At 39.5% G+C, this 20,177-nt stretch overlaps 1 non-coding gene across 1 annotated transcript; it reads right to left on the reverse strand.

Annotated features, from left to right (window-relative positions):
* Window positions 1-12,869: 12,869 nt before the first annotated feature.
* On the reverse strand, window positions 12,870-12,938 carry TRNAS-GGA (transfer RNA serine (anticodon GGA)). Its single transcript has one exon. It is a non-coding gene; the product is annotated as a tRNA-Ser (tRNA).
* Between the last annotated feature and the right edge of the window lie 7,239 nt (window positions 12,939-20,177).

Consider the following 20,177-nt stretch of genomic DNA (forward strand, 5'->3'; position numbering starts at 1 on the left):
TACTTGCAGGAGCAGAGGCAGACAGCATGAATGCGGGGGTATTTTGTGTTCTACTTTGGCTGCATAATATTTTAAACTGGCACTGTGCACTCCATTTTAAACAAGACTTACAAGCTGGGTATGAGATAGTAAAAGAGAATACAAGAAGCATATATGCAGGTTATGATGCGACTATAAACACAAGGGCTGTGGGGGAAAATATTTTTCAGGAAATTTCAGGTTTGGTTTATTGAACCCATTTTTTTCAGGAAATCTGAAATAAACCAAATACCCATACCAGTAAAAGGGTATTTCGCAAAATGGGTTTCCCAAAAACATTTGGGTCCATTATAGTATATATGAAAAAAAAATTGAGGCGCTCTGAGGGGTATTTTTCAAGGTAGAGTCACCACATTTTCAGGGTAGCTGCAAGGGACTCTCCTTGCATGAACACCAAAGTTAGGGGCAGGAGGTCCAATTGTATAGGCCCCAGAAGGGGTCGCCCCCTCCTCCATAGAAAAGCATGGTAAACTACCATGCTTTTCTATCGAGGAGCGGTGACCCTTTCAGGACCCCATAAAATTGGACCTCCTGTCCCTCTTTTACCAAGCTTTGGGGTTCATGCAATGAGCATACCTTGCAGCTATGCTGAAAATTTGGTGACTCTACCTCAAAAAATGACCCCTGAAGAATTTTAACAATACTTACTTTTCATAGTCTGAAATGGCAGCTTCTGCCATTGGGGAGAGAAGCAACCTCAGTTTCCCATGAATACTTGCAATGGGCCCACACAAAGTATTGGCAGCTATAGCTTTGTGTGGGCCGATTGCATGCAATTTTATGGGGTCCAATTTTATGGGGTCTTGAATGGGTCGCTCTCCCTCCACAGAAAAGCATGGACATTGGGGTTAGGGTCTTTCTACATGCCGTGCAAGTGAAGTGATTCTCAAAATGACATATGAACACAAGAAGCACACAAAAGTAGTGAAGTGAAAAAAACAAAAAAGTAACCTGGTAAGACGGCAGCCAATCACAGCGCACCATCGCACAATGCTAGGCGGTATGTGCAAAAACAAAAAAAGGGGAGGGGAAGAGAAGGGAATGTCTTGGGCATTCACAACGTCAAGAATGATGCAACGCTTCCCTGCGGAACAGCATCCTTTTCTTAGAAGGTGCAGGCAGGGGAAAAAACGTTCTTGGGAAAAATGTATACAATGGAGAAAGTGGTGAAATGCACACAGAAATTTTGAATTTGTAGCCAAACCTCGCAGGCCAAACACAATGATAATATGCTGTAAGTGAATGGTGCAGAAATGGCCTTTAACTAGTGAACTGAAATTGGGAGTTCGTTTAGGTTCTGCCCACTTCAGACTCAACTGAACAAGTATGAAATACTAGAGTACCGTAATTTCTGTCTGTCCTTCTCTGGATGTCTCTGTTAATCTTTTTTGTTATCTCTGTCACCATAATTATGTTGTCCATCATTTTAAATCCCTTCACTTTATCCCCATAATACATCAGACTGACTTTTAAATTTAAATTGTTCAACTCTGAAATTGTCTAAAGTAAAAAAAAGAATCTTTTTCACCTATTACAAGCATTTGACACTCCCAAATTTTACTGAAATATTTATTTCTTTGCAATAGTTATATTCTTTGACTTTGTTGCTATACCAAAATGGCTTAAATAATAACATCCTACCTTTCAATCACTTCAAGAAGACTTCTACTGAAAATTCAGAGCACACTCCAATGAAAGCAGAACACAACACGTCTGTGCATATTAATACAGAATGACACTTTAAAAAATCCAGCAACTATTTGACACAGTACTCATAGTCTAGTTTCTATTTTAACCTTTTATTTCAACTGCCACACATCCATAAGCCAAAGCACTCAATTTTAAACCACAGAGCATAAACCACTTTCAAATATATGAGTGGACTGAATTTCGTGATGTCTTTTTGAAGCTACATTTTGATGTAGTTTTCTTAATTGCTTAAACATACAACCGGATTCATGATGACATAGAGGAAAAGTTCTACAAAAGCCTTGCTGAATTTCCAACAGTGCCAGTTAATTCAATGATCACATGCAAAATATGACTATATGATGTCAACTCCAATTACTCCAATTTGGTAAGACCAGGCCATGTTCACTAAAGCCTTATTTACAAAACAAATACATTTTATATTTAATAAATTATATTTGGAAGGTGGACAAAAAGATTCAAACAATTTGAATATATATATATTCACAAACAATGCGGCAAACCCATAATTCCTTGTGAATATGCATCATTATGGCATCACATTTGCATTCATTTTAAAGCTCAGTAGCGTGATCAGTTGAAAAGTTTTATGCTACTTTCCTTTGGCTAAACAAAAATCTTTTATGTTTGTACTTTTCAATAAAATACTTTAGTTTTTAATGCTATAAATCTGCTAATAATTTTGCAGCAACACTAAAATATATTCCAGTAGGAAAGCACAGGAAATGATTCTCATTAATTCAATTAGATGCATCTACCCAAAAAAAATCCTTATATTTGAGTGGACATATTAAAATTATAATTCAGATGCTTTAAAAAAATCCCTCGACCATACAAACATTGGGTCACATATTCCTTTTTTTTTTTATATATAAATTTTATTGGGTTTTATACTAGAAATTTTCCATTGCATTAAACAACATCTATGACAATATAAAATTTCAATTCTAACCTAAAGTTGTTATAATTCCATAACATATAATAAAGAGGGGGAAAAAAAGAAAAGAAATGGAAAATTTTTGACTTCCCCTTCACCTCTATCTTCCTCTTAATAAAAAGTTCATCCCGTCGTAGTTAATCTAATCTTAATAAACTATCAATACCATATATAAAAAAAACCATAATCTGTTAGTAAATATAATTATGCTTATTCATTATAAAAAAGACCAAAAATAATCCTCTGGATCAGATTAGAAAATATTCTTCCATTCTTCCCAATTTTAACTCATATTCACAATAATGCATCCACGCCCCCCATTCCCCCAGAAACCGAGCGTCATTTTCTTCATTTAGAATAGCTGTGAGTTTTGCCATTTCTGCCACTTCAAACATTTTAACAATCCAGTCTTTTTTCTCAGGAATTTCTAACCCTTTCCATTTCGCTGCATAAAGCAGTCTCGCAGCTGTTGTGGCATAAATCAAAAAGGTTCTTTGTGTTGATAAGTCGTCTGGAATCATACTCAATAACATCATTTCTGGTGTTTGGGGTATATTCTTTTGTAGTATTAGTCTCAATTCATTATAGAACATGTCCCAAAAGTCTTTAGCTTTGTCACAGGTCCACCACATGTGATAAAAGGAACCAATTTCTTTGTTACATTTCCAACAGATAGGGGACATTGTTTTATAAATCTTTGCAATTTTCTTAGGTGTTAAATACCATCTATACATCATTTTATAAATGTTTTCTCGCACTGACTGTGCTTTTATTCCTTTTAGATCTTTCGACCATAGTCGTTCCCATTTATTTAAAGCAATATCATGTCCCACATTTTGAGCCCAGTCGATCATAGTTGGTTTAATCGTATCCTGCTCACAATATATTGTTAAAAGGAGATTATACATTTTAGAAATCAGTTTTGTATTATTATCTAGTAAAATCCTTTGAAAAGAAGATTTTTCTTTAGAAAAACCTTTTTTAGCATCTTGTACAAAAACTGATTTAATTTGGTAGTATTGGAGCCATTGTAAATCATCCTTAAGAAGTTGAAAGTCTTTTAGTGAGCATTTCTTTCCGTCCCAATTAATTAGATCTTGATAAGTAATAAATTTGTCTGGTCTAAGTGGGCGCAATGTTAGCATTTCTTGAGGCGATATCCACATCGGTGTTTCTGGTTCCAAGATGTGTTTATATCTCATCCAGATACAAAGTAAAGAGGACCTGATTATATGATTACGAAATGTTGCTTGTAACTTAATTTTATCATACCACAAATAGCCATGCCATCCACTTAAGTTATTATAACCTTCCAAGTCTAGCAAACGTATATTTGACAAATTCATCCAGTCTTTTAGCCATACTAAAGCTACCGCTTCAGCGTAGAGTTGAAAATTAGGCAGTGCTAAACCTCCTCTAGTTTTTAGATCCACCAAATATTTATAAGCAGTCCTTGGTTTTTTCCCTTGCCAGATGAAGTTTGAGATGTCTTTCCTCCAAGTATCAAAATATTTAGTGTGTGATATTATTGGCAAATTTTGGAATAAGAAGAGCATCCTTGGTAAGACATTCATTTGAATCGTTGAAATACGTCCCATTAGTAACAATTTTTTATTTGACCATATAATCATATCAGTTTTAATCTTACCCCATAACTTGAGGTAATTGTTGGTTATCAAATCTTTATTCTTTGCAGTAATCCAAATTCCCAGGTATTTAACTTTGTTGGCTTTCTCCCAACCAGTATATGATATAAATTCCTGTTGCTGTGTTTCCGGTAGATTTTTAAATATTATCTTTGTTTTTTCTTGATTCACTTTGAAGCCTGATATTTTCCCAAAATCGTCCAAAGTCTCCCGAAGTATATTCATTGACTGTGTTGGGTTCTCCAAAATTAACAGTAGGTCATCCGCGAATGCTCTCAACTTAAATTCATGTTTTTTAATTCTTAACCCGCGGATGTCCTCCATACTTCTTAGTTTCACACATAGCGGTTCCAACACCAACAAAAATAAAAGTGGAGACAAGGGACATCCCTGTCTGGTCCCTTTCGTGATTTGGCAATTATCTGACATTGATTCATTAACCAAAATTTTAGCCTGTTGGGAGGTATAAATAGCCTATATACCTTTCTGAAAACGATCTCCAAAATTCAATTTATCCAAAATCCGTTTCAAAAAGTTCCAAGAGACCATATCAAAGGCTTTTTCTGCATCCAAAAATACAAAAGCCGCAGTTTGTTGGATATTCTGGTCATAATATTCCAGTGAGTCTAGTAAAATTCTTACATTGTCTTTTATTTGCCTTCCTGGTATGAAACCTGCTTGGTCTTCGTGTATAAGATCCTTAATGAATTGTTTTATCCTACATGCCAAAACCGAAGCAAAAATTTTGTAATCCACATTTAACAGCGATATAGGTCTATAATTGGATGTTTTTTCTGGATCCCTTCCTTCTTTAGGTATCAATGATATAAATGCATGTGACCAAGTCTCCGGGGATGTTCCCTCATCCAAAATTGCATTGTAAAGTAAGCCAAAAAATCCAACTAAATTGTCACTAAATGTTCTGTAAAATAGTGCAGTAATTCCATCTGGTCCAGGTGTTTTATCCGTTTTTTTGTCTCAGTATTGCTTCTTGTATTTCTTCCCTTGTTACTGGAGCTTCAATACATTCTCTCTGGGTCATTGACAAAGCTTTCATCTGTATTGAGTTTAGAAATTTATCTATTTTCTGTTTTGGAGTATTTTCTTTCTGATATAACTTAGAATAAAATGAAACAAATTCTTTCTGAATTTCTGAAGTTGAATAGACTGGTCCTTTAACAGTTTGGATTTTTGTTATAACCTTTTTTTGGAATGTGTCCTTCAGTTGTGTTGCTAAAAGTTTTCCTGGTTTATTTGCATATTCAAAATACTTTTGTTTAGCAAGTTTCAAGTTTTTATTCATTTCCTCCATTATTACCAAATTTAATTGATGTTTAGATGCAGAAATCTTTATTTGAATTTCTCTTTTCTCCTCTTCCTGTGTTACCGTTACCAATTTCTGTTCCAAATTTTGTAAATTCCAAAGTAAATTGTTTGTAAATTGTAGTTGAGTCTTCTTCCAAGCCGAATGTTTCTGTATCATAAAGCCTCTCAGAACAGCTTTGAATGCATCCCAAACTGTATTTAAAGAAGTTTCCCCATTAAGATTAATTTCAAAAAAGTCTTTCATTAAAACCTGTAATTCCTTATGTATCTTGTTGTCTTTTAGAAGTTTATCATTCATTCGCCATCTAAATGCTTGTTTATTGTTCCAATCAAAAGTAACAGGATTATGATCAGAAAAAGTTCTGGGTAAAATATGGATTTTACGTAACTGAGTGAAAATTGATTTACTGGCCCATATCATATCGATTCTGGAGTGTGAATCATGTCTCGCTGAATAAAAAGTGTATTCTTTAGCAGTTGTATTCATTGTTCTCCAAATGTCTTGTAGTTCTAATTCTGAAGCCATAGTAAAGAAAGTTTTAGGTAAGCATCCGTCATTGATGTCTTTTGCTTTTGATTTTTTGTCCAATGATGGGAGAATAACTCCATTGAAATCGCCCATCAATAAGATTTGATCTTTTGCATGTTGGGCTATCAAATCATGTAGATTTTCATAGAAGGATTTTTTCCCTTCATTGGGTGCATAAATTCCAACCACTATTGTCCTTTGTCCCAATATTTTAGTTCTAATAATTACAATTCTTCCTTCATTATCTTTGTATAATAGTTCTGGACAAAGACTGGGGTGGGCATAAATTACCACTCCCTTTGTTTTAGTTTTAGCTGAGGCAATAAATGCTTGTCCAAGCATCTGTTTCTCCAAATATTTTTTATGCTTTGAAGCTATGTGAGTCTCTTGTAGACAAATTAGGGAGTATTTATATTTCTGTAGATATTTGAAAATTCTAGCCCTTTTAGTTTTCTCATTCAGTCCATTTACATTCCAAGAAATTGCTTTTGCCATAATGTAGTATTTTTAACAGAGTAAAAAGTCTATAATTTGGTACCTCCTTCTGCACCTTGTGCCTCTTCTTCTTCCTCTTCTTCTTCCTCCTTCTCCCCAGGTAGTTCTTTAAGGTCCATTTTATATTTTCTCAGAAATTTCCCCACATCTGCTTGAGATAGAATTGTCGTTTTCACTTCCTTGTAGGTAAAAGCCAAACCTTGTGGCATGATCCAACGGTATTTGATACCATTAGCTTTCAATGTAGACACAAAATCTTTGTAGTTGTTCCTCTGTGAAAGTAGATGCCTTGGAATATCCTTCAGTAATATGAGAGGGGAATCTCCTGCTGACACTGGATTTTCATAGTGGATCTTCATAATCTTATCTTTAACTCTAGTGTCATAAAACACTATCATCAAATCTCTTGGCTTAGATCTCCTCATTCTAGCAGGTAATGGTATCCTGTATACTCTGTTAATGGCTTGTTTTAATTCTTGTTCATCTATCTGAAATAAGTAGGCCAAATTTGGTAGTGCAGTTTCTTTATTGTCTCCCATCATGTCTGGAAAGTTGCGTATACGAAGGTTAGTCTCTCTCACTCTCATCTCCATCATTGCCATTTGATTTTTTGCCGCCATCTGATCAGTTAGTATTGTTTCAATCTGTTTTTCTTGACTTGTTAATTTTTTCTTTGTATCCTTATGCTCATCCATCACTTTCTTAATTGATGCATCCATCGCTTGCATATCTGTCTTCATGACAGTCATTTGAGTTTTTACTTCTTTCAAGTCTCCTGTAACCACATCCAACTTCTGATTAATAGCTTGGGATGCTTGACCAAGATTTGTCATCATAGAAGTCAACTGTGCCATCTGTGTAGACATCTGTTCAAACTGTTTATTTGTTGCCTCTGTTTGTTTAGTTAGCATGTCCTGTAATTTTTTTTCCATGGTTGAGGTTTGTAGTGATTCCCTTAGTTTAGTATAGGCAGGGCTGTGTAGTGAGCCAGAGCGGGGTCGAGTTCCCGACATTTACATTCAAAAGAAGCTGGTAAAATACATGTCCACAGACAGGGCCTTTAAAGTACTAATTAAAAGATAATGATTCAAACATCAGCCTTATAATTTTTTCGGGTTGAAAAGAGTCGAAATTAGCTCTAAAATTGCGTTTTAAAGTTTTGAAATACCAGTGAGTTTTTTCGGTCGCTCTAGGTCGGGCTGATCAGGAAGTATACAGGAAGTTGCTAGTGCCGTGGACCTTCTACCGCCTCTTCTCGATGGTTATTCCTTCAGGAATGATTTCAGAGTAACTCGAGTGCGACGCGTAATCAGTCCTACGACTACTTCCTGTTGTTTTAGTTCCGATGATAGAGAGGGTGTTATAGAGGGTCTTCCGTTCCAGGCACTCCCTTACTGCAAACGTGGCAGGATATTCTTTTCGCCGGAAAATCAGGAAGAAAAATCACCCTCCCCTTCCCTTGGACTTATTGGTGATAATTCTTGTCAATCAAAAGGTATCCTTCCGACTCTTTATTATGATTTAGGCTGATCGGATTGATAAGGCTCCTGTCGCTAATCCCGATGGCTAACTCAGATCAAACTTTTTCAGTTCGGATTAAGGAGGAGTGGGGGTCCCAGAAATATTCTTATCCGCCCCCCGTCTGTTCAAGTTTCCAGTAGGTAGACGAAGAGTTCTTTTGTACTCACTTGGGTGTCAAGAGGTGAGGTTCTTTTCTTTATGTAGTCCTTATGTTGGTATTAAGGTGGTGGAGGGTAGAGCTTGATGCCTAAGTTGCGTTTTGGCGATGTCCTTCCCTAGTGCCCTCGCAGGACCGGCGTCCAGGACTCCGAGGGGCTTAAAAAAGCCCCCTCAGAGTACCTAGGAGGTCAAACCGCGTTTGCGGGCTGCAGGGAGTTCCTGCTTTCCAACCCACTTGCAAGGGTCGGATTGGGGTATCTATGTACCCCAGAAATAACGCAAACTTGGATTTCTCCCAGGACGACCTGGGGAAATAGAGTGCTTTCCCCAGCAGCACCACCGGAAGTCTCATTGGGTCACATATTCCTGTGACTCCTTTTTAAAACAAGCACCCTGATGTGTAAATGATACTAAGCAATAGTGTAGTGATGAGATTTTCTAATATTTAAATGTGAAAGGATGGACATATCTCATTTCATAGATTTTTAAATATAAAAACATAAAAATTACCTTTCCCCAACAACTGTGTCCAAGTTAGTTTATACAACACAAGTGGGGACCCACAAGAAACTTGCCAGAGCAGCTATCCCATTCCCCCCACCTTTCCTTCCATCCCTCTCCCCCTACTTCTTTGAGTCTCACTATTTCTCCCTCCTGTCGCCCCTTGTCTTACTCTCTGTCTTCTCCATGCCTGCCATTTGCTCTCTCTTTCTGCTCCCACTCCATCACTGACTCTTTCTGCCCCCCATCAACCTCCTGGCCTCCAACCTGCTTCTTCTCCCTTCCTACAGTAGCAGTGCCTGCGGCCGCACTCCCAGCTGCTCACCAGCTTCCTCCCAAAGCAGCAGTGGTGGCAGCAGCTCTCCCAGAATCACAATGGATCTCGCAACTACAGAGATCAGTTCTGATTAGGGTTGCCAGCTCCAGGTTGGGAAATTCTTGGAGATTTAGGAGGTAGAGCCTTGGAACGGTTTGGGGAGGGAAGCAACTTCAGCAGGGTATTAAGACAGAGAGGCAAATAAAGGCAGGTGACTGTTGGGTGGGAAGGAGATAGGGATGCCAACTCCAGGTTAAGAAATTCCTGGAGATTTGAGGGGTGGAGCATGGGGAAGGTGGGGTTTGAGGAGAGGAGGGACCTCAGCAGGGTATAATGCCATAGATTCCACCCTCCAAAGGAGCCTTTTTCTCCAGGGGAACTGATGTCTGTCATCTGGAGATGAATTGTAATTCTGGTTGATCTCCAGCCCTCTGGAGTCTGGCAACCCTAGTTCCCCTGGATGAAATGGCTACTTTGATTTTCAGGTAGCATCAATAGAACAGGAGTTAAAGGACAAATCCTCACAGCATAATTTTGAAACACAAATTCAAGACATGGAAAGGGCATTAAACCAATCCCTAGCTGAACTAAAATAAATAAAAATTAAGAAATTCAATAGAGATTAATCAGATTATATAACCTCTAGAATTTATAATTGGATGTCTACTGACATCTATATAAAGTAAGGTTTTTGTTCAGACTTCTGTCATATATCTACTGAAAGAGGAGGAAGGGGAGAGTTGGTTTTTATATGCCAACTTTCTCCACCACTTAAGGGAGTCTCATACCGGCTTACAATCACCTTCCCTTCCCCTCCCCACAACAGACAACCTGTGAGATAGATGGGGCTGAGAGAACTCTAACAGAGCTGTAACTTGCCCAAGATCACCCAGCTGGCTTTGTGTGTTGGAGTGGGGAAACAAATCCAGTTCACCAGATTAGCCTCCACAGCTAATGTGGAGGAGTGGGAAATCAAACCTGGTTCTCCAGATCAAAGTCCACTGCTCCAAACCACCACTCTTAACCACTACACCACCCTGGTGGCACAAGAGGAATCTGCCACTACATCAGGTGATGACAGTATTTCTAGATTTTTATTTTTAGATAGAAATACCAAGAGAAAGGCTAGGGAATATTTTTCTGTTCATCATTGACAGAGCATAAGGAGGAGGATTTAGTGGTCAATTTATTGTCAAGGCATTTGTCTCCTCAAGAACATCATATCTGGAATTTGGGCTTGAGTTTTGAGCTAGAGAAAGACATAAGTTATGCTTGCATCCAAATATGTGGGTGGTCCTAACTCACCCCAGAGACTCTGGACAGCCATAGAATGACACCATGAAATGTCCAGTTTTACTGCAGTGGTGTGAACCATACAGGCACATTCCCTTCCCTTCTCCACAATCAATCACAGAGCCGCCCTTCCTGTCAGGGTTATCACAACACCCCAGTGTTTCTTTGCAAGGAAAAAATCAACAATTTAAAAAAAAAATAAAGAGCAGGGGGAACGGGAGGGAGAAGGAAACCCTGTCCATGTGACTGAGAACGCTGAACTGGTTGCCGCCTCTCACTCTTTCTCTTGCTGGCCCCCCTCCCTCCCTTCCTCATATGCATACCATCCTTCTTGAAAATCCTCAATGCCACTTTAAGGGGTAGAGAAGCAGAGACATTTGGGATGTGGGAGCAGAGCAAGAAGCTGTATGTGTGTGTGTTTGCTTTCAGTTTACACAGCCTCACTTTTCTCTGCCGCCCCCTCTTGGATAGTCAGCCTATTTACAAAGCACACTTAAGGGAAATGAGATGTTGGGAAAATGAGATGTAAGGAAAAAGTTAAATTGGGAGCCCACACAAATCAGTAGGGTTAGTTCAATGTTCCAACGTTCCTTCGGAGGTGCAAATGCAGATTAGAGGGGGGAAATAAAGCAAAGAAAATGATTGGCAGGAGGAGAGGGAGGGGAGGGAGGAGGGGAGGAAACAGGCAAAGCAGTGGGTGTTGTCAATGGAGGGGTGGGGAAAGGAAGTGTCTCCAACTTGTCCACACCCCAAGGATGATCGTCTTTAAAATGGAGTAAATAAATATACTGTCATATAAGCGTTACTCAAAAACATGATGATTAAACTCTTGGAAAATGTTTCTGAGACCAAACCGGGGGGGGGGGGGCGGGGAGTGGTGCAGACTTGGGTCATAAAACAACAACAAAAAAACCTCAGTATTTGGCCTGATTTTTTTCAGTAAACCCAGAATAAACTGAATACCCATACCGGTAAAGGGGTATTTCGGCTTTATTTTTGGGTTTACCAAAAAAAATGGGTCCATTATAGTCTATGGGGATTTTTTCAAAGCTCCTGTGGGGGCATTGTGAAGGTAGAATCACCAAATTTGCAGTGTAGCTGCAAGGGACTCTCGTTAGATGGACACCAAAGTTTGGCGTGGGGAAACAAAGCCTCTTCTCGGGGTAACCGTCAGTTTGAGAGCAGGTTTTCAGTGTGGGGGAGTGATATCGGAGCCAGCTGAAGTCATAAAAAAAAGAAGTCATGAACAAGGCAGCTCTTGTGAAGGAGATTGCTCATCTGCGTGGGTGAGCAGTCTTCTTTAGAGTGAAGCCTGTTCAGCAGCTGTAGACCTGGTGCTTTTTAGTTGGAGGGTATATCCCTCTTGACGGACTGGGTGAGTCCTGTCTTTTAAATGACCCTTCTGCCTCCAGACTATCCAGATTACTCCACTGAATGGTGATGGATAGTTTGGTCAGACCAAGTTGGCTCCAATTACACAACTCTTACCCTAAAAGGGCCCCAACTATGGGGCCCTAACAAAACCAGCCAACGATAGAAAAATGGGAGAAAGCATAGAACTGTGTATCTGAGAAAAGGTGAATAGCCGAAATCTTTAAAAATTCCTTTTTCAGGAATTGCCTATTCTGCTTCAGGCAGATTCCCAAATATAGCCGAAATGGCTAATTTCGGGTTTGTTTTTGGTTCAGGTATATCAAAATGCACAACCCTAGTGCAGACACAAAAAAATAAGCTGTTTCATTAAACATTACAAACAATTAGTGCAGAAACCCCCAAAGAAATGAAACTGACAGATTAAAGAAGTGGCATGGAGAGGAAAGCTTGCAGGATAATATTATGTACAAATACAATGCATGTGTGACCATGTTTGTTTACTTAATAACACGTTCCTTCTGCCATTTGATGACAGTGTGGAAAGTTCATCCCTCTAGAAGATCTAAAAACATTAAAGGCTGAATTATACTTCTCTAATATTACATATTAAGTTACATAATGGCCACATTAGTGAGACCTTGATGTCCATCATAAACCAATCACTGACTCAGGACACCTTCCCTTGACCAGTCAAAGAGCCAGTTATCTGTCCATTACTTTAAAAAATGCCACAGAAAAAATGTAGCCAAATATCACCCAGTCTCTAATCTGCCTTTTCTGGGTAAGGTGACCAAGATTGTGTTGGTAGTGTTGGTTGATGACCTCATCTGAATGCAGAGAAGGCTATTCCTCTTTGTTGCTCCTACTGGGTTTATAAGCAGTCTTTGATGAACACACATGACGCTATCTTATACTGAATCAGACCCTTGGTCCATCAAAGTCAGTATTGTCTACTCAGCCTGGCAGCAGCTCTCCAGGGTCTCAGGCAGAGGTCTTTCACATCACCTACTTGCCAACTTTAACTGGAGATGCCAGGGATTGAACCTGGGACCTTCTGCATTCCAAGCAAATGCTCTACCACTGAGCTACGGCCCTTCCCCCGATGGTAGACCATGCATCTTAAGACATTTGGAGGCATCAAGGGGAAGTGCTTCAGCTTGGTTTAAATTGTTCCTCACAGATTGGACTCAGAAGGTTCTGCTGGAGACTCATCATCCTATGGGAATTGTCCTGTGGGATACCAACAAGCCTCAATTCTAATCCCAATTCTATTCAATCTGTATGTAAAGCTCTTAGCAAAAAATAATGTGTGGTTTTGGTATGGAATGTCACCAGCTCTGTATTTCTCTGTCCACATCACTTGTTGATACGGTAGAGGTCTTGAGCCACTGCCTGACTGCTGTGGTTAAGTAGCGTAGAGTGAACAAATTGAACCTGAATGTTGATAAACCAGAAATAATTCTAGTAAACTAGTTATGAAGGACAAAGTATTGAAGGGAAATGCGCTTCTTACATTTAACAGGGTCCAACTAACCCTTGCTGACTTGGTTAAGAGCCAAGGGATTATACTGGATATAGCACTATTGCTGGAAATGCAAATTAATGCAGCTGCAAAAACAAACAACAAAACAACCTCCTCACACACAATTTCTACCATTTTCATTTAATTCAGAATATGTATCCCTACCTTGACCACATGGATCCATTCCATAGTGACTTTGAGACCAGACTATAGTACTGTAATCTACATGGTTCTGCCCTTGAAGACAACTTGGAAATTCCAGTTGATATACAATGCTGCTGCTAGGTTACTATTGGGAACTAGGAAAGTGTACATAATCTTTTGACATTTTATTGATTACCTCTCAGTCACTTGGTTCAATTCAAAGTATCTCATACAAAATCCTTCATGGCACTAGAACCTCGTATGCAGGGTCACCTTTCCTGCTTTGCTGTACCATAATAGCGTCACTCGTCTGCTCAAAGCTTTACAAAGGTAGTGAGTAAGACTGATAACTGCCAATACGCATGAATTCTCTGTTTTGGCTCACTCCCCCACCCCCCGCTCATGGAATGGTATGCCTGAAGTTGTCAAGAAGGCTCCGACGGTTGTGTCACTTTGCAAACCGTGTAAAAAAGAGGACATAATACTCTGGCCCTAGAACAACTTATTCTAGTATGATACACATGAACCTCTCCATGTAGTCAAGCCTTTTCCAGTCCCACCTCAGCCAACACTACAAGATAAAGGGAAATAACCATGAAACAGCAAATACAGTTGCAGCCTGGGAAATGACAGTCCCATGACAAATGGAACTGTAGCCATACGATACAAACAGGCTTAGTAGAAACCCATGCTAATAATATTCAAGAAGAATTAATGGAGGTGAAAGTAATACAATTAAAACAGTGCTAGGGCTTGTTGCCAAATAATATCCTCCTCCTGGCAGCCAATCCTTGACTATTTGTTGTTAAGCTAATAACCTTCAATATGATGAAAAGGATGGAGGGTGGAGAGTAGTCAATACTCCTGCTGGGCCAGTGAAGTTGCAAGCCTTACATGATGCCAGAAATAATCTTTCCTTGTCCTGCATATCAAGCACTTTTACCCCCCCCCCTAAATGCGTATTATGCCTTGGGTGGAAAGATTTGACAAAAGCCATCAATGCATGGCTGTTTTGCCTTGCGATTCCCCCTGTCATGTCTCATGCTTTTTTATCCTGGGAGCCAAAAATTGAACACAAGATGAACTCCATCCTGCATCAATCCCACAACAGTTCAGGGAGGGATGTTCCCAAGTGAAGCACCACAGGATAGTAGGGGAGTGATCATTATTTCATCAGTGCTCTGTGATTGACTGATGCCCGTTAAGGGCTGACAGTTTTTTTCTTTTTTTAATTTTTTGCCGGAATGTCAGTATACCAGTATACCATCATATCAACATTAAACCCTCTTATTGTACAGCAAGCATGGTTTAAGACTCCCCCCCCCTTTGCAAAATAAAAACAGCCTGGCGCCATAACTTTTAGGGTGCTGCAAGGTGGGAGAGCGGGTGGGCGTTGATGACCCTGGCCAGTGAATGAGCTCTGATGGCAAGGGGGAAGCTTGGAGAATGGCTACCTCTTTGTTCTTGGTGTGTGTGTGTGTGGGAGCCTTATTTCATTTCCTCAGCGTGCACCCCTTCTCTACACCCCAGCCTCTGCTGAAGCAGAGGGTTGTGTGTGTGTGTGTATAGGGAAGCCATGGCACAGCTCCCAGCCACAAGTGATTCTTGTAACTGTTGCTTCTTTCTCCCTTTCCTCTCCCTCTGGGAGCCAAACACCAGTGGCTGCAGGCAAAGAGCAAGAAAGAACAAAAGTGAAAAAGACCCCCTCCCCCAAGTTTCCAATCAACTGAGAGAACAGCTGCCTGAGGAAGGTTGGCGTTGAAACCAAAGACTTTTCTCGCAAGACAGTTGGGAAAAGCGGGAAAAGGGTAATACATTGGTATACTGGTATACTGACCACTCCAGAGATGTATGGCCATTATGGGCAATGGTGGACATTTTCTGGAGTTCCACCAAGAGGGAGGTGGAAGGAGGAGTGGGAGGGGAAAGTGGAATGGGGCCATGTCGGAAGGAAGGGGAGTTGGCCCGAGTGCTGAAACACAGCAGCAGGCACTCACAATTGCTATGCTTCTTTGTTTTTAATCGGGATAAAGCTGGGATTGGAAAACCAGGGGAAGTTTTGCATTGGAAGTGGGTTGGTGCCACAGGAGAAGGAGGATCATGTTTAGACATCGTGTTTAGACAACGGAGGTTGGCTACATTCGTGGGAGAATTGCAAGATAAAACAGGCATGCATTAATGGCCAAAGATAACTTTTTCTCCCTCTCCCAAACTACTAGAACTCTAGGGAAAATGGACAAAAGGTAATACTTCTTTACACAATGAATGCTTAAAATGTGTTATTTGCTGACGGAACAATAGACAGTTTTAAAAGGGGATTAAACAAATTCATGGAGGAAAGATCTAACAGTGGTTACTAGCAGTTGATTAAACAGAACCTTCACATTCAGAGACAGTCAACCTCTGAATCCCAGTTCCAGGATACAAAATCAGGGGAAGGCCTCAGCCTCTATGTTGTTGAACACCCAGAGGAACTGTTTGACTACTGTGTGAGACAGAATGCTGGATTATTTAGACTACTGGCCTGATCCAGCAGGGTTTTTCTTATGTTCTTATGATTTGGCACCCTGGAATGAATTGGTTTAACCCCACCCCCCCAAAAAAAACCCTGCCCACTTAGTTTTCCCTCAGGTGGGGCAGCTGTAAGTCACCCCTCATGGGTCCTAAAACCTAATCTAGATGATGAACTGAGCCCAATCTAATCAATGAAAAATATGCTTGTGTGCATACTTATTATGTTTAAATCTGTAATTAATTGATGGCAGATGTCTAATTCAGGCAACCTTAGAGTAGTTCCACGAGTACTTTCTCAAATACCTTGCCCAAGAATGATAAATTTGACATAGGCCAATTGGCCACCACCTCCCCAACAAGAGAGGTCTTCTTCAAGAGAGGATGAATTAAGGTCTTTAGTATCTCAACTGTCTGTAACGAGAAGTTAATAATGTGAAACAATGAAATGCTCACTTTCCTTTCTCTATAAACCACGTAGGTCAATGACCCAGACTATAAGTGATTTCCTTCACATATCAACAGTATTCAACATTTTTCAAGCAAAACTATCCATATAGCAATGACCAGATGATTTTCTGATGCCTCTAATTTTTTAATTTCTTTTTAATTTTGACTGTATGTTTATGTGTTATAATTCTTATTTTATGAAAATCAAGATTAGAAGACACTTAAATTTGTTTAAATAGTTCATAATCTGGAAAAATCCAAATAAACTTGAAAATAAATCTTTTGTGTGTGGGGGGGGGAGGGGGGAGAGTGGAGAAAGTGTATGATGGTGTGATATAACTGCATGAAGAAATTGGGGGACTGCATGGAGAAATAGTAGAATTGTATAAGGGGGGCATGGGAAAGAGAATCTGTAAACTTTTCACCATTGTAGAACCTATAGCGCTTGGAGCTTCAATAGATATTACAATCTTGCCAAGTATTACACTATGAAGAGGAAGAATATTTTATTTTTAAAACAATGGTAGATGCCATAGTCGATGATAAATATATATACTAAATAAACATATGTTGGAAATTCTTCAGTGAACCCACTGAAACACCTGAATATACAGTGTGTGTGCATGTATATATGTGTGTATACAAGTATACAAGAAGTATACTTTGTGCTATACACATACTTCTTCCTTGTGTGTCTGGTTTTTCAAGGTCCTTTCGCAGTGGGGGGAAGGCTCATGAATATTTGTTCTGTTGAAAGCAGCAAAACACTGGCAGCCATTTTGCCATTACTTATTTCAAAGCACAAGGAATTTAATTAACGTTTTCAACACTTCAAATTAAAATTCAGCCACTAAATATACAGAATAAGCTGCTAATACAGTTTATGTTTCAGTCCTCCAGTAGTGTTGCAAGCACTGCTGTGTTTAAAATGAGTGAAGACTGCCATCTTCTGACTCCCAGAGTTTTGCTGAATAATTGAATAGGCAGTGTAGTTACTCATGCTAGTACCTGTCAAGCACTCCCAGCTGAAAACTCCTGGACCATATCATGGCCATGTGTTCTGCAGTAATGGATATCAGTGAGCAACCCACAAACCACAAATGCTGTTCTAGCCTCACATGAGGAGGCAACCTTTTAAGCCAAGGAACACAACATCCCTGTCCATAGCCTCATCTAGAGACCCGGCGTGGCTAAAATAAGAACATAAGACATTTGGTCAAAATCCCAACAAACATATGGCAAAAAAAATTTCAACAGCCAAAAGCAACATAAAACATACACATTTTGAAAGAACTCTAAGAATAACTGACACCAATTACCTTTATTTATTTATTTATTTATTTATTTATTTATTTACTTACTTACTTACTTACTTACTTACTTACTTATTTGAATCCCCTAAAATCCAGGGATAGAAAGCAGCTTACAAAACAAAATGCAATTTAAACAAAGATAAACAACCCAACAGGCTCCCAGCACATTTACAAAGGATGGCTGTTATTAATAAGAGCCTACATGGATTTCTCAAGGACAAGACATGTCAGACTAATCTGATCTCCTTTTTCAAGAGAGTTACTACCTTGTTTTGATTATGGGAATGTTGTGGACATAGTTTATTTTGAGTTCAGTAAAGCTTTGGATAAGGTTCTACATTATATTCTTATTGACAAATTGGTAAAATGTAGTTTTGATCCTACTATGGTTAGGTAGATTTGTAACTGGTTAACTGATCACACCCAAAGAGTATTTGTTAATGGTTCTTCACCCTGTTGAAGAGGAGTGACTCGGGAATCTGTCCTAAGCCCTGTGTTTTTCAACATCTTTATAAATGATTTGGATGAAGGAATAGAAGGGATGTTTATTAACCATGCAGATGACACTAAATTGGGAGGGGTAGCAAAAGAGGATCTAGGAGTCTTACTAGACTATATACTGAACATGAGTCAGCAGTTCAATGCAGTAGCTAAAAAGACAAATGTGATTTTGGGCTGCATCAACACAAGTATAGTGTCCAGATCATGTGAACTGATGGTATCACTTTACTCTGCACTGATTAGGCCTTACTTGGAGTCATTACTTGGAGTACTGTGAGGAAAGGTTGAAGGAGCTGGGTATGTTTAGCCTAGAGAGAAGACTGAGAGGTGACATGATAGCCATCTTCAAGTATTTGAAGGGCTGTCATACAGAGGATGGTGCGGAACTGTTTTCTATTGCCAGAAAATTGGACCAAAACCAACAGGTTGAAATTAAATCAAAAGAGTTTTCAGCTAAACATTAGGAAGAACTTCCTGACAATTAGAGCAGTTCCTCAGTGGAACAGACTTCCTCAGGAGATGGTGGGCTTCCCTTCTTTGGTGGTTTTTAAGCAGAGGCTAGATGGCCATTTTAATGTAAAGCTGAATCTGTGAACTTAGGCAGATCATGAGAAGGAAGGCAGGAAGTGCTCAGCTCTCGTGACCCTTTCTTACATGCCCAGGGTAATGCTGATTGCAATTTTGGGGTCAGGAAGGAATTTTCCTCCAGGCCAGATTGGCCAGGGATCCTGGAGGTGTTTTGCCTTCCACTGAGCATAGAGCAGAGGCCACTGGGGGAGTGGAGGGTGGGAATGTAGTTGTGAATTCCCAGCATTCTGCAAGGGGTTGTACTAGATGACCCTGGAGGTTCCTTCCAGTTCTATGTTTCTATGTTAATTAATGGTGATTAATTAATGTTCGGATAATCTTGATTACCCTTTCTGCTCTTTTTCCAAAAAGAAGAGTTCATGGTCATTGAGCCAGGAATTGATATGCCCTCTTCAAATAAACCATGAGGCTGGATTGGCTAAAAAATGCAAACAGCCATCCAATGGAGAAGGCAGATGGGTGAGGTGCGGCTACATATTGAAGTCTCGCCCTCATGCTTCAGTCTGCTGTCAACCCACCCACACTCCCAAGAATATAACGGGATTAATTGGTCTTTGTTTGGAGCCAAGCAGGATTTTGGCAATTGGATGGAGACTTTTTTCACCTGCTTCATGATTTTTAGGTTGGTGGGATTAAAAGCTTTCATTAGGCCTGGTCTCTAACCGGAAGGTGAAAGGGGCTTGGCAAATCTCTGCACATCATGCGCATGCAAGAATTTAAAAAGGCTGACGGTAACCACTGGCCAAGTTTAGAGCCAAGCTGGATTTGTCAGAAAAAGGCAGCCATAGCTAGGTTGCCCAGTGCAGCCCACTCTCAATTAAATATTAGCCTAATTATTGATGACATAGATCAGCTAATTTTAATAAATTAATTAAACCCACGCTATGGTCTTGTGTCTTTATTTGGTGCACTCGGGCAACAACTTAGCAAAAATTTAGAAAATAGTTTTAAGATTGCTTCATGCCTGTCACTTTTTGTATTAAGTGCTTTTCCAGTTGACTAAATTGTCTCCTGATGTGTAAATTCAATCTACTGTAGCATAAATAATGACTAAATCTGTTGAAAAAAGTAAGGAACCAGGACAAACTCAAGCATACTTTCTTTTAAATCCAATATTTCCAACTGTGGAATGTAGTATAGAGCTCTTATCTTATTGGTTGACCAGTCATTCTGAGTCTTCAACACAACAAAAAGAAAAAAAAATTGTCAGCATCAGAGGTACAGCTTAGAAAAGCATTACAATATCAAAATCCTGAAAATGAACATGCGTTGCTGCTTAGACTGAACCAGACTGCCCTAAAA

Source organism: Euleptes europaea, chromosome 12 (genome assembly GCF_029931775.1).
Source record: "Euleptes europaea isolate rEulEur1 chromosome 12, rEulEur1.hap1, whole genome shotgun sequence".
Classification (NCBI taxonomy): domain Eukaryota; kingdom Metazoa; phylum Chordata; class Lepidosauria; order Squamata; family Sphaerodactylidae; genus Euleptes; species Euleptes europaea.